Below are 16,302 nucleotides of genomic sequence, written 5' to 3'. Positions count from 1 at the left end.
AGATACTGAGTTCAAAAAGGAGGTAATGAAAATACTGAAGGAATTAAAAAAGGCTATTGAGAGAAATGCAGACTAGTGTAAAAAGGAACTAAAAATTATAAGAAGAAGCCAAGAAAAAGTAGAAAATTAATTTGCCAAGATGAAAGCTGAGCTAAAGGCAATGAATAGCAGAATGGAAAATGCAGAATAAAGAATAAGTGATCTGGACGCTAGAATAATGGAAATTACCCAATCAAAACAGCAGACAGAAAGTCAAATAAAAAAAAAAATGAAAGCAATATAAGAGACTTATGGGATAATAAAAGTGTGCCAATCTATGTATAATAGGGATTCCAGAAGGAGAGGAAAGAGCAAAGGGGATTGAAAATGTATTTGAAGAAATTATGGCTGAAAACTTCCCAAACCTAAAGACGGAAACAGATATCCAGATACAGGAAGCACAGAGGGTCCCGAGCAAGATGAAGCCAAAACAGACCTACACCAAGACATAGTATAATAAAAATGGCAAAAGTTAAAGAGAGGATTCTAAAGGCAGCAAGAGGAAAACAAAGAGTTAATTACAAGGGAACTCCCATGAGGCTATCAGCTGACTTCACAGAAATGCTGCAGGCCAGAAGGGAGTGGCAAAATATATTCAAAGTCTTGAAAGTGAAATATCTGCAACCTAGAATACTCTACCCAGCAAGATTATAATTTAGAATATGGGGAGAAATAAAGAATTTCTCAGACAAGCAGAAAGTAAAAGAATATAGCAATACTAAACCAATCCTAAAAGAAATATTGAAAGGTCTTCTCTAAATAGAAAAGAAGCAAGAAGATAGGAAGGAGGAAATCACAATTGCAAAGTAAATCACTTACGTTAGCCAGTATACAGATCAAAAAGAAAAAACAACCTTATTTGTGAAAGCAATGATAAGCACAAGGAAGAGCAAAAGGATAAACATGAAGATGTAAAAAAGGACATCAAAATCATAAAATGTGTGAAAGGAGAGTAAGAAAATGTAGATTCTTTTTTTTTAGAATGTGTTTGAGCATATATGACTATCAGTCCAAGGCAAGCAGATATAGGAAGGGATTAACATACTTAAAAAACAGGGCAATTAGAAATAAAAAACATACAATATATTCACAAAAACCAAAAGGAAGAGAACATAAGCATAAAATAAAAGGAAATCATCAACCCACAAAAAGAAAAAAAAAGAAAAAGAAAGGAACAAAGAAGAAACATAGAATCAACTGGAAAACAAGGTTTAAAGTGGCAATAAATATATATGTATCAATTATTATCTTAAATGTCAAGGGACTGAATGCTCCAATCAAAAGATATAGAGTGGCAGACTGGATTAAAAAAACAAAAGCCTACAATATGATACCTACAAGAGACCCACCTTAGGGCAAAGGACACACATAGATTGAAAGTAAGGGGATGGAAGAAGGTGGTTCATGCAAACAGAAATGACAAGAGATTGGGAGTTGCAATACTCTTATCAGACAAAATAGACTTTAAAACTAAGGCCATAAAGAAGGATAAAGAAGGACACTATATAATGATAAAAGCTTCAATACAAGAAGAGGACTTTACTCTCATCAGCATATATGCACCTAATATAGGAGCTCCCAAATACATAAAATGAATACTAACAGACATAAAGGGAGAAACTGATGGGAATACAATAATAGTTGGAGACTTTAATGCCCCGCTCACGTCAATGGACAGATCTTCTAGACAAAGTATCAATAAGGCAACAGATAATCCTAAATGATACAATAGAACAGTTAGACTTAGTTGATATATTCAGGACATTACATCCAAAAAAACAGAGAATACACATTCTTTTCAAGTTCACCTGTAACATTCTCTAGGATTGACCACATACTAGGACACAAAGCTAACCTCACCAAATTTAAGAGTATAGAAATTGGGTTTCCCTGGTGGCGCAGTGGTTAAGAATCCGCCTGCCAATGCAGTGAACATGGGTTCGAGCCCTGGCCCAGGAAGATCCCACATGCCATGGAGTAACTAAGCCAGTGCGCCACAACTACAGAGCCTGCGAGCCACAACTACTGAAGCCCGCGTGCCTAGAGCCCATGCTCCGCAACAAGAGAAGCTACCACAACGAGAAGCCCGCACACCACAATGAAGAGTAGCCCCTGCTCGCCACAACCAGAGAAAGCCTGCACACAGCAATGAAGACCCAATGCAGCCAAAAATAAATAAATAAATACATTTATATATATAAAAAAAAGAGTATAGAAATTATTTCAAGCATCTTCTTTGACCACAACAGTATGAAACTAAAAATCAACCACAGGAAAAGAAATGGAAAAAAACAAAAAAAAGGTTAAATGGAGACTAAACAACATGCTCCTAAAAAGCCAATGGGTCAATGAGGAAATCAAAAAGGAAATTTTAAAATACCTTGAGACAAATGACAATGAAAACACAACCATACAAAATCCATGGGATGCGGCAAAAGCAGTTCTTAGAGGAGAGTTCATAAAGATACAGGTCTTCCTTAAAAAAAAAAAAAAAAAACACAAACTCAAACAACCTAACCTACCACCTAAAAGAATTAGAAAAAGAAGAACAAACAAAACCTAAAATCATCAGAAGGAAGGAAATAATACAGATCAGGGAAGAAATAAATAAAATAAAGATTTGAACTTCCCTAGTGGTTCAGTGGTTAAGATTCCATGCTTCCAATGCAAGGAATGTGGTTTTGATCCCTGGTCAGGGAACTAAGATCCCACATGCCATGTGGCATGGCCAAAAAATTTTTTTTAATAAATAAAGATTTTTAAAAAAACAATAGAATAAAATCAATAAAACCAAGATCTGGTTCTTTGAAAGGGTAAACAAATTTGACAAATCTTTGGCCAGGCTCACCAAGAATGAAAAAGAAGGGACCCAAATAAACCAAATAAGAAATGAAAAAAGAGAAATCTCAACCAACACCACAGAAATACAGAAAACCATATGAGAACACTATGAACAATTATATGTCAACAAATTTGACCACCTAGAAGAGATGGACAACTTTCTAGAAACATACAGCCCACAAAACTGAATCAAGAAGAATTAGATAATTTGAAAAGATCAAGCACTAGAAGTGAAATAGAATCTGTAATAAAAACAAACAAACTCCCTACAAACAAAAGTCAAGGACCAGATGGCTTCACAGGTGAATTCTACCAAACATAAAAGAAGAAATTATACCAATCCTTCTCAGACTCTTCCAAAAGACTGAAAGGAGGGAACACTTCCAAAGAAAGTCTATGAAGTCCTCATCACAAAAAAACAGACAAAGATACCACCAAAAAAGAAAATTACAGGCCAACATCTTTTACTAATATTGATGCAAAAATTCTCAACAAAATATTATCAAACCAAATCCAACAACACATAAAAAGATCATACACCATGACCAAGTGGGAGTCATCCCAAGTTCACAAGGATGGTTCAACATACACAAATCAAATCAATCAATGTAATATGTCACATTAACAACAAAAACGTCAAACACCACATGATCATCTCAATAGATGCAGGAAAAGCATTTGACAAAATTCAACATCCATTCATGATAAAAACTCTTACCAAAGAGTAGACAGGGAATGTATGTCAACATAATAAAAGTCATTTATTCCAAACACACAGCCACTACAGTACTCAACAGTGGAAAAACTGAAAGCCTTCCCGCTGAAATCTGGAACAAGACAAGGATGCCTACTCTCACCACTTCTGTTCAACATAGTATTGGAAGTCCAAGCCACAGCAATCTGACAAGAAAAAGAAATTAAGGGTATTCAAATTGGAAGGGAAGAGGTAAAATTGTTACTATATGCAGATGACATGATACTACATATAGAAAACCCTAAGGACTCCACACAAGAACTATTGGATCTAATAAATGAATTCAGCGAAGTAGCAGGATACAAGATTAACCTTCAGAAATCGATTGCATTTCTTTACACTAACAATAAAATATCTGAAAGGGCATGTAAAAAAAACAATACCTTTTAAAATTGCACCAAAAAAAAAAAAAAAAACCTAGGAATAAACCTGATCAAGGAGGTGAAAGACTTATATGCTGAGAAATATAAAACACCAATAAAGGAAATTAAAGAGGATTCAAAGAAATGGAAAGATATCACATGCTCTTGGATTAGAAGAATATTGTTAAAATGGCAATACTACAGAAAGCAATCTACACTTTTAATGTGATCCCTATCAAATTACCCATGACATTTTTCACAGAACTAGAAAAAATAATCCTAAAATTTATATGGAACCATAAAAGATCCAGAATTGCCAAACCAATGTGGATATGGAAAAAGTCAGGAGGCATAACTCTCCCTGACTTCAGACAATACTACAAAGCTACAGTAATCAAAACAGTGTGGTAATGGTAAAAAAAACAGACATACAGATCAATGGAACAGAACAGAGAGCCCAGATATGAACCCACACACCTACAGTCAATTAATCTTCAACAAAGGAGGCAAGAATATAAAATGGGAAATAGACACTCTCTTCAGCAAATGATGCTGGGAAAGTTGGACAGCTGTATGTAAATCAATGATGTTAGAATGCACCCTCACACCATGCACAAAAATAAACTCAAAATGGTTTAAAGACTTAAACATAAGACATGACACCACAAAACTCCTAGAAGAGAACATAGGCAAAACATTCTCTGACATAAATTGTACAGATTTTTTTTATGTCAGTTTCCCAAGGCAATAGAAATAAAAGCAAAAATAAACAAATGGGACCTTATCAAACTTACAAGCTTTTGCACAGCAAAGGAAACTGTAAAACAAACAAACAAACAAAAAGACAACTTACAGAATGGGAGAAAATATTTGCAAATAATGCGACCAACAAGGGCTTAATCTCCAAAATATACAAAGAGATCAAACAACTCAACAGCAAAAAAACCAAACAACCCAATAGAAAAATGGGCAGAAGATCTTAACAGACATTTCTCCAAAGAAGACATACAGATGGTTAGTAGGCAAATGAAAAGATGCTCAACATCACTAATTATTAGAGAAACACAAATCAAAACTACAATGAGATGCTAACTTACACCAGTCAGAATGGCCATCATCCAAAAGTCTACAATTAATAAATGCTGGAGAGGGTGTGGAGAAAAGGGAATCCTCCTACACTTTTGGTGGGAATGTAAGTTGGTGCAGCCACTATGAAGAATAGTACAGAGGTCCTTCAGAAAAATAAAAATAGAATTACCATATGATACAGCAATCCCACCCCTGGGCATATACCCAGACAAAACTATAATTCAAAAAGATACATGCACCCCCTAGGTTCTAGCAGCACTATTTGCAATATCCAAGACATGGAAGCAACCTAAATGTCCATCAACAGATGAATGGATAAAGAAGATATGGTATGTATATACAATGGAATACTACTCAGCCACAAAAGAGAATGAAATAATGCCATTTGCAGCAACAAGGATGCAACTGGAGATTATCATACTAAGTGAAGTAAGTCAGAAAGAGAAAGACAAGTACCAAAGTTATTGCTTATATATGGAATCTAAAGTTTGGCACAAATGAACCTATCTACAAAACAGAAATAGACTCACAGACATAGAGAATAGACTTGTGGTTGCTAAGGGGGAGGGGAGAGGGAGAGGGATGGAATGGGAGTTTAGGGTTAGAAGATGTAAACTATTACATTTAGAATGGATAAACATTATGGTCCTACTGTATAGCATAGGGAACTATATCTCATCTCCTGGGATAAACCATAATGGAAAAGAATATAAAATAAGAATGTATATATCTGTATAACAGAGTCACTTTGCTGTACAGCAGAAATTAGCACAATTTTGTATATCAACTATACTTCAAAAAAATCGCATCAAAAATACCTAGGAACAAACTTAACCAAGGAGGTGAAAGACCTATATGCTGAAAACTATAAAACTTTGATACAGGAAATTGAAGATGATTCAAAGAAATCAAAACCTATCCTGTGCTCTTGAGTTGGAAGAATCAATATTATTAAAATAGCCATACTACCCAAAGCAATCCACAGATTTAATGCAATCCCTATCATATCATTTTTCACAGAAACAGAACAAATAATTCTAAAATTTATATGGAACCACAAAAGACCCTGGATAGCCAAAGCAATACTGTGAAAAAAGAGCAAAGCTGGGGGTATAGCCCTCCTGGACTTCAGACTATACTACAAAGCTACAGTAATCAAAACAGCCTGGTATTGGCTCAAAAACAGACACATGGGTAAATGAAACAGAATAGATAGCCCAGAAACAAACTCATGCACCTACTCTCAATTAATCTATGATAAAGGAGGGAAGAAAATACAATGGAGAAAGACAGTCTCTTCAACAAGTGGTTTTGTCTGTGAAACCTGGATAGTTACATATAAAACAATGAATTTAGAACATTCCTTCACACCACATACAAAAGTAAATTCAAAATGGTTTAAAGACCTAAATGTAAGACATGACACCACAAAATTCCTAGAAGAGAACATAGGTGAAACACTCTTTGACATAAATCACATCAATATTTTCTTAGATCAGTCTCCCAAGGCAAAAGAAATAAAAGCAAAAATAAACAAACGGGACCTAATCAAACTTAAAAACTTTTGCACAGCAAAGGAAATCATCAGAATGAAAAGACAGCCTATGGACTTGGAAATGATGTTTGCAAATGATGCCATAAATACGGGGTTAATACCCAAAATATACAAACAGCTTATACAACTCAAAATCAAAAAAAAAAAAAAAAAAAGTCCAGTACAAATGGACAGAAGACCTGAATAGACATTTTTCCAAAAACCAGACATGGAAGCAACCCAGGTGCCCATCAACAGAGGACTGGCTTAAGAAAATGTGGTATATATATATATATATACACACACACACACACACACACATATATATGTGTGTGTGTGTGTGTGTGTGTGTGTGTGTGTATACACACACACAATGGAATATTACTTAGCCATGAAAGAGAATGAAATACTGCCATTTGTAGCAATGTGGATGGGGCTAGAGAACATTATGCTTAGTGAAATAAGTCAGAGACAAATATTACGTGATATCACTCATATGTTGAACCTAAAAAATAATAAAATTGAATGTATATAAAAAAAAACAGGAACAGACTCACAGATAGAGAAAACAAACTTATGGTTACCAAAGGTGAAAGGGGAGGGAAAGACAAATTAAGGCTATGGGATTAACAAATACAAACTACTAGACATAAAATAGATAAGCAACAATAATTTACAGTATAGCACAGGGAATTATACCCAATATCTTGTAATAACCTATAATGGAACATAATTTTTAAAAAAACAGAATCTCTATGCTATACACCAGAGACTAACACAATATTGTAAATCAACTATATTTCAATTAAAAATTTTTTTAAATAATTTTTAAAAACCTGAAAGTCTTTTGCATATTAATGCAAAAATAAGGCAGGGTGCAGTTTAAAAATATGATTTATTTAAGAATTATGATCTCAGATTTCACTGTGTATACAACTTTGTACAAACAAAACAAAAAAAAGGCTAGGATTTTCTTATACATCCAGTCATTGATTATTCTATTTAAGTCTAATTATGAAATCAGTTTACCTTTTACTGATCAGGTCTTAGTTAACAAATTGTAATGTGCATTTACCACACACATAGAGAAAGCCTCATTTGAGGTATCAAGAAGAGAGGGGGAAATGCTGTCCAAATTAATAAAAAACAAATTATACAACTTTTTTTTTTTTTTTTTAAACAGATCAACTTTTTTTCAAGTACTATTAAGTCAAAGGGAAGATGAGACACAACAGTTAAATTCAGCTAGGCTTTAGCAATAAATGCTGTTGTCTTCAGGTCATTATTGGAGGCTTAGCTCTATCTAAAGAGTGGAAGTGCCTCCCTTAAGACACATATTTATAGATAGTTGAGCAACAGTATGTCAGATGTTTTAACTACTCATCCCATGATGTGGAGTTAAAGATAAAGTTACATGGATTTGGGTATTTCAGATGTGTTTACATCTCTTAGGTCTGATCTTTCATCCCCAACTGGATGAGTAGTGAGCCACTGCAATGCCATGATTTGGGTAATCCCAAAAAGCAGTAATCATTGAGATTCCTTGAAAATTATTTTGTACTGAGTAGTCTTCCCAGCATGCTACCTATATTTTCTCATTTAATCTTGACAACAGCCCAACAAGGTAAATACTGCTAATATTGTTCCCATTTTATAGATAAGGAAGTTGAGGCCACATAGAGGTTAATATGATCATACCCTTAGTAAGGATACACACCCAGGCAATCTTGTTAAGAAGCTATGCTCTTAACATCATTCTACCTCTTTCTCCAAACTTTTCTTTGTTCCTCGCCAGAAAGACTGCATTATTCAGTGTCATTACTTTAAAAACATGGCACAGAGACATCTGTTGAATGTAAATACTTCAGTAGAGAGAAGGATGCATGAGAAGTGTAAAATATTACAGTGGAGAACTGACTTAGGGGAAGTCAACCTGGGCTGTCCGAATGATGCATCAAAGGAGCAAAATCAAATGAAAAGAACTGGTAAAGGCAACTTTCCCTATCCCATAATTACTTCCATGATTGTTCTTAACAACTATTGAAAATCCTTTCAGGCAACAGGCTTTGGCCCCCCTCAGGTCCTGTGCCACAAATCCTCAGCTAGCATTGTGGCCGACTGCAGCTTCATCTCTATTGCCAATGTGGGTAGACTTGAATTTTCAGCCCTAAGAATATTAGCTGTATCTGTGGGAAACCCAGGTACCTGTCAGCCAATGGAGCTGGCTCTTCACCTGACACCACTCTTCCCCACTAAGATCACAGTTCTTTATAATTTCATTCGCCTGATTTCCAACTATATTCCAGCAACTTCATCCCTGTAGAAATGAAGCACCGCTGTGAACACCTCATTACTTAAGTGGTCCAGATGTCTTCCAAAGAGTCACACAGACTCTTTCTGCTATGTCACCTCTTCCAACAGTTTAGCAGCTACCAAGAATCCAATCTTCCTCCAAACTACCACCTCAAAACATGGTCCACCTCACACCTAGTTCTGACCCTTTCTGTTACTTAGCAAATATTATTGTCTTGCTTCACCTACCAGGTCATTCCCCTTGGGACAGAGACCATGTAGTATGTTATCCAGGTTTCTCCAAGGACAGCTGAATCTGCATCATGGGGGACAGCTACTGTCCTATTTTCTGGCTCTTGATGTTTTCTCTTTTATTCCCATCTTCCATGCTTCCCCTGGTCCTTTATTTGAGTCCCCCAAGTGAGACAGGGAGGAAAGGGGCAGGGCACAACCATTAAGAAGAACAGGATACAACAAAAACTAGTTAGAACCTACTAGGCCCAAGATGGAGGAAGATTCAACTTCCAGCGGACCTTGAGCCTCATTATACACTCATTGTAATGCATTAACATGCTCAATGACACACCACAGGTTCCATGACAGTTCTGAGGCTGACCATAAAAGGCCAAAAAGTGGGTGGTGCTCCAATTCCTGGAAATCCCCGCCCCTTCTCCAAGATAGAACATTCCTCCCATTCCTTAGCCTATGAAATTACCCAGCTCATAAAAACTAACCACCCCATAATTCAGGGCTGCCTCTCAGCTTCTGAGATGACCCACACTCTGTCTAAGGGAGTGTGTAGCTCTCTAAATAAACCTGCTTTCACTCTACTATGTCTTACTATTGAATTCTTTCTGCGTGAAACCAAGGATCCTCACTTGGCAGCCCGTCCCAGGGACTCACCAGAGACCTGGGACATGACCATCCTCTCACACCCCGTATTCTTGCAACACAAAGACCTTGAGGGCCAAGCCCAAACAGGCTGTGACAGCCGTTACTTCTATCACTGGATGGAAACATTAAGAAAATCTACACTGAAGGAAACCTTTTCAAGTTGAACTTCTGTCAAGCAATTGGAGGAGCATGTGGTTTTGTGGTAAGATTTGTCAGAGTGAGTTGTGGAAGTGGCTAAGTGTTGTGAGAGGTAAATGACTAGTTCTGTGCTCACAGGGCTGTGTGAAGGGTGCTCTGCTCAATACCCATCAGTTTCTGATCTCTTCCTAAGCTGAGAAAAGGTCCCTCCGTTTTTGACACAACAATATCACAGGTTATTTTTTAATAAAAAATATTTTTACATGAGGAATAAAAATTACCGATTGGTGCTATTAAAAACTATAGGTTTCTGAGGGAAATTATTTGAAGAAAAAATCATTTGTTTGACTAGTGCAGGACTTTTTAGTAGAGGATCTCTGTGCAATTATTCTTTCTCTTATAGGTTAATTCAATACATATGGACCAGGTTGTGTGCTAGGAGCTTAGGATACATGTGGGTTTATAATTTAACTGGGGAAAAAAATAAACACATATATGAGTTCTCAGATGACCAGGTTAAATCACACATGACAAGCAGGCAAAGGAAAAAACCTGTGTGAGAGAGTCCAGCAAATTGGAACAACTAAAATAAATTCAATATGTCTACAGCAAGGTGGGAGAATGACAAGCCATGACATGATCTCAGAGGGGAGAGAGAGAGTGTGCAAGAGAGAGTGTGTGAGCACGTGTTGGGGATATTTTCCTGGTCAATGAGAAATTATTGTAAAATTTTAAGCAGTAGCATGACATGATCAGAACTGTATTTGCCTTTAAAGGATTATGCTGGTTTCAATAAGGGGATAAATAGGAGTAACAAGGAGAAAGATGTAGTGGCTTTGACTAGGCTGGTGACAGGGGACATAGAGAGAACTGAATGGAAAGAATAGAAAAATTGGACAAAATTGACATTGCTCAGGAGATTGAATCTTTTAAATATAATAAATCCCCATTCTCATGATCTGAGCATATGCACCTCACCCAGTTTCAGCTAAAACCAGTCTCCCCCCCCCCCCATTATGTTCCAACCACAACGATCTTCTTTCAGTTCCTCAACCTCAAAAACTCTTTGCCACTCTTTGTCCTTTTCATATACATTCCCTCTCCCTAGAATGCTCTCTCTACAGCTGTCCCTCCACAGTCTTTCTTCCAGGAAGCTTGTCCTGAGCCTCTGATCTAGATTACATATTCTCATTGCACACTGATTTTTGTGTATGTCAGTTACACTTGGGTACTTTGGTACTGAGAAGGATAGTCTCTCTTCCATCACAGTAGGGACATTATCTACTTTGTTCTTTACCTTGTTTCCAGTGCCACGACAGTGCCTACACAAAGCAGGCACTCAATATATGTTTGTTAGATAAACAAGCAGACTCAGGTGGCGAATCTTTATTAGTTTATAGTTTATCTTAATAAGTATGGCCACCATGGTAAAACCAGTGTGACCAAAAGATTTGGTCTACTTGGATTATTGCTGGAAATAGATGCTTGATGATGACTATCTCCTGTTTACAGGTGATAATCATGAGCTTTAAATTAGTAGCATAGACAACTTAGTCTAAACTCCAGTGGTTCTTAATCTTGGCTTCACAGTTGCATAACTTGGGGAGATTTTAAGAGTACTAATGCCCAGGTCTCATCCCAGAACAACTGAATCAGAATCTCAGGGTAGTGGAGGTAGCACTGGTATTTTTAGATGATCATGATGATTCAATATGTATGAGGGATTACTACTGTGTAATATTTACTCAGCTATATCTGACAAAATCACAAATGTACAGATCTAGTGACCGAATACATTTCTATAACCTACTAAACTCACAAAACCAGCAACTGCATCATTATATACTTTGCAATTCACTGTTCAAACTCTCTCAAACATGTACTGGGTACCTATTATGCACCATTACTACATTAGGTAAAAGAGATGCAGACATTTTCAGGACTAAGGGTGCCTGGAAATACTATTTATTTCCTACCTGAGATAACAATACATAGTGGTTGCCAGATCCATAAAATGTCTAACTTGCATATGGGGAACCACTTCAGTTATCACTATTTTCATTGACTTGAATTTGAAAGCCCTTGTTCTCATGTTTTGTCTTCTAATCCAGTTATACTCATTTTTATTTTTTTCTACTTACATATGGTTTCACAGTATTTCTATGAGCTATACTTTTTTTTTTTTTTAATATCTTTTTCTCTAATCAGCAATGAGTATACTTTTTCTTTTAATTTATTTATTTATTTTTTTTAATTTTTGGCTGTGTTGGGTCTTCGTTTCTGTGCGAGGTCTTTCTCTAGTTGCGGCAAGTGGGGGCCACTCTTCATCGCGGTGCGCAGGCCTCTCACTATCACGGCCTCTCTTGTCGCGGAGCACAGGCTCCAGACGCGCAGGCTCAGTAGTTGTGGCTCACGGGCCTAGTTGCTCCGCGGCATGTGGGATCTTCCCAGACCAGGGCTTGAACCCGTGTCCCCTGCATTGGCAGGCAGATTCTCAACCACTGCGCCACCAGGGAAACCCTGAGCTATACTTTTTAATGTTATACATTAGACATAGTCACAAAATAATGTCTACTAGGATTCATCGGTCTGCGCTGTGACTTTTTCCCTTTTTCAAACTACAAAGGAGGTTTCAAATGAATTACTGAGAACAGTTGTTATTTTGTAGGAGAAAGAGTATCTTAATTTCTGCTCAGAAATTGTGTTTACAGGCATATCTCAAAGATATTGCGGGTTCAATTTCAGACCACCATAATAAAGTGAATATTTCTGTAAAGTGAGTCACAGGAATTTTTGGTTTCCCAGTGCATATAAAAGTTATTTTTACACTATACTGTAGTCTGTTAAGTGTGCAAAAACATTATGTCTGAAAATATTATATACCTTATTTAAAAATACTTTGTTGCTAAAAAATGCTAACTATCATCTGATCCTTCAGCAAGTCATAATCTTTTTTTGGTGGTGGAGGGTCTTGCCTCAATGTTGATGGCTGCTGACTGATCAGGGTAGTGGTTGTTGAAGGTTGGTGTGGAAATTTCTTTAAGAAAACAATGACGTTTGTGGCATAGATTGACTTTTCCTTTTACAAATATTTTCTCGGTAGCATGCAATGCTGTTTGATAGCATTTTACCCACAGTAGAATTTATTTTAAAATTGGAGTTAATCCTCCCAAGTCCTACCTGTTTTATCCACCAAGTTTATGTAATATTCTAAATTCCTTGTTGTAATTTCAACAATCTTCACAGCATCATCACCAGGAGTAAATTCCACTTCAAGAAACCACTTCTCTTTCCTCATCCTTAAGAAGCAGTTCCTCATCCAATCAAGTTTATCATGAGATTACAACAATTCAGTCATATCTTCAGGCTCCACTTCTAGTTCTCTTGCTATTTCCATCACATCTGCAGTTACTTTCCTCACTGAAATCTTGAACCCTTCAAAGCCACCCATGAGGGGTGGAATCAACTTCTTCCAAATTCTTATTAATGTTGATATTTTGATCTCCTCCTATGAATCGTAAATATTCTTCATGGCATTTGGCGTGATGAATCTTTTCCAGAGTATCTTCAATTTACTTTGCCCAGATCCATCAGAGGAATCACTAGTTATAGCAGCTGTAGCCTTACAAAATGTATTTCACTATACATATTTATCACTATATACATTTATACTATACTCTTAAATGACCAGGTGCATTGTCAACAAGCATTAATATTTCAAAAAGGAATCTTTTTTTTTTCTGAGCCACAGCTCTTAACAGTGGGCTTAAAATATTCAGTAAACTATGTTGCAAACATGTGTGCTATCATCCAGGTTTTGTTGTTCCATTTATAGAGCACAGGCAGAGTAGATTTATCATAATTCTTAAGGGCCCTAGGATTTTTGAAATGGGAAATGAGCATTGGCTTGAACCTAAAACTGCCAGCTGCATTAGCCCCTAACAAGGGAATCAGCCTCTCTTTTGAAGCTTTGAAGCCAGACACTGACTTCTCCTCCCTAGCTATGAAAGTCTTAGATCGTATTTTCTTCCAATATAAGGCTGATTCATCTACATGGAAAATCTGTTATTTAGTGTGGCCACCTTCATTAGTTATCTTAGCTAGATCTTCTGGGTAACTTGTTGCAGCTTCTACGTCAGCACTTGCTACTTCCCCTTGCACTTTTATGTTATGGAGATGGCTTCTAAGACCCTTAAGCCTCATAAACCAACCTCTTCTAGCCACAAACTTCTGAAGCTTCCTCACCTCTTTCAGCCTTCTTAGAAATGAAGAGTTAGGACCTTGATCTGGATTAGGCTTTGTCTTAAGGGAATGTTGTGGCTGGTTTGATCTTCTATCCAGACCATTAAAACTTTCCTTGTATAAACAATAGGCTGTTTCTTTTTTTATCATTCATATGTTCATTGGAGTAACACTTTTAATTTCCTTCAAGAGCTTTTCCTCTGCATTCACAGCTTGACTAACTTTGGAGTAAAGAGGCCTAGCTTTCAGCCTATCTTGGCTTTCAACATGCCTTCCTCATGGAGCTTAACCATTTCTAGCTTTTGATTTAAAGGGAGAGATGTGCAAGTCTTCCTTTTATTGAAGACTTAGAGGCCACTGTAGGGTTTTTAACTGGTCTAATTTCAATACTGTTGTGTCTCAGGGAATAGGGAGGCCTGAGGATAGGGAAACAGATGGGAGAACCCAATGGTCAGTAGAGCAGTCAGAACACATACACTTATTAGTTCATCTTATATGGGTGCAGTTCATGGTTCCCCAAAACAATCATAATAGTAACATTGAAGATTGCTGATCACCATAACAAATATAATAATGAAAAAGTTTAAAATATTATGAGAATTGCAAAAATGTGACACAGAAACAGGAAATGAACAAATGCTGTTGGAAAACTGGTGCTGAATTACTTGCTCAACTCAGTGATGCCACAAAATTCAGTTTGTATAAAAGCCCAAAAAAAACAAAAAAATTGCATTTTCTGTGATGCACAATAAAGTGAAGTACAATAAAATGAGGTATGACTGTATGAGAACATGGAAAAGAGAAACATTGAGTCCACTTTTGGTGTTTGCTGATTAACCATTCTACTCTCTAGTGCTAATTTCTGTTCAAATACAAGGAAGCCAGGGCTGAACCCATACACTTTTTTTATAACCCTTTTTTTAATTTGTAAATGGATCACAGGATGCATAGCAAAAATCTAGCAGAACATCACAAGATTTCTCTCTGTGGAAATTTAACCAAACTATGCGTCAATGAGAGGTATATGCAACCACAACTCTGCTTCAAGCTCTCAGGCCTACCCTTGGCTTTCCTGAATGTTCTAAGTTGTAAATTATTTGCAAACATCATTATCAATGGAAATATTTGCCATTATTCTAGGGGGCCCTTCCACCACTGTTACACTGAACAAAGAGGCACTTCCTCACCCTTCCATGTCATTTGCTTATGATTTCGTCCAACTGGAGAAAGTCTCAAGCCTGCTTCCATTCGGAACCCTTGTTTCATTCCATCATGCCATTTTTGGTTTCCTTTGGTAATGTTAATGCTCTGCATGGGAGGGAGTTGCAGGATAATTGTAATTATAAAAATTATAGGAACTATCTTTCTATTTTTTAGGACTTTATGCAAATTTCTGCAAAGTTCCAGAGAATTGGCTTGACCAATGAGACCAATGAGTGTTTTCTAAATGTTTTAAGTTTTCAGAGTTCCTTTCTTTCTTCTCTACATCAGTTATTACTAAGAGCTGTAATATAAAAAGTGCTGAAATGATGGCTATATGATAACAACAACTCAATTGAATGAAAAAAATATTCAACCAAGTACATTTGCATTTAAAAAACATATTTTAAAAGAAGGAAAAAAATCACAATAATAAAATGGGAATGCAGTATACTGCAAAGATGGACTTAGAAGCTGTATTGACAAAGAACTGAATCTAGTCTGTCAGTTTCTATACCTGAAGCTTTGGGCAAATTACCCCAACTTTTTTTCCCCAAGCCTTGGTTTACTCATCTGTAAAAAGAATTCGTGACTCATGTTTAATAATAACATCATTCATATGTCTTTTTAAAAAATATGCAAAATTGTAAGTTCAGGAAAAATTGGTCTACAATTGTTTAGCTACATCTATTTCCTTGGCTGTGGTAAAATAATCCAAATATGACAAGAGACTACATATGACACAGAAGTTTGAAAATGAATAGGCTGCCATTTCTCTATATAAGGCACTCTTCTTAAAAACCAGGGACATAGACATGATTCTGGACTCATGGATCTTATATTAATATTGGAAAGAAATCTATTATACTCTTTATTACAACAGCTTTAGTTTAAGCTATTAGATTTTCTTTGTACTG

This window comes from Balaenoptera borealis (genome assembly GCF_965194805.1).
Source record: "Balaenoptera borealis genome assembly, chromosome: 6".
Taxonomy (NCBI): domain Eukaryota; kingdom Metazoa; phylum Chordata; class Mammalia; order Artiodactyla; family Balaenopteridae; genus Balaenoptera; species Balaenoptera borealis.
Note: the sequence above shows the minus strand (reverse complement) of the source record.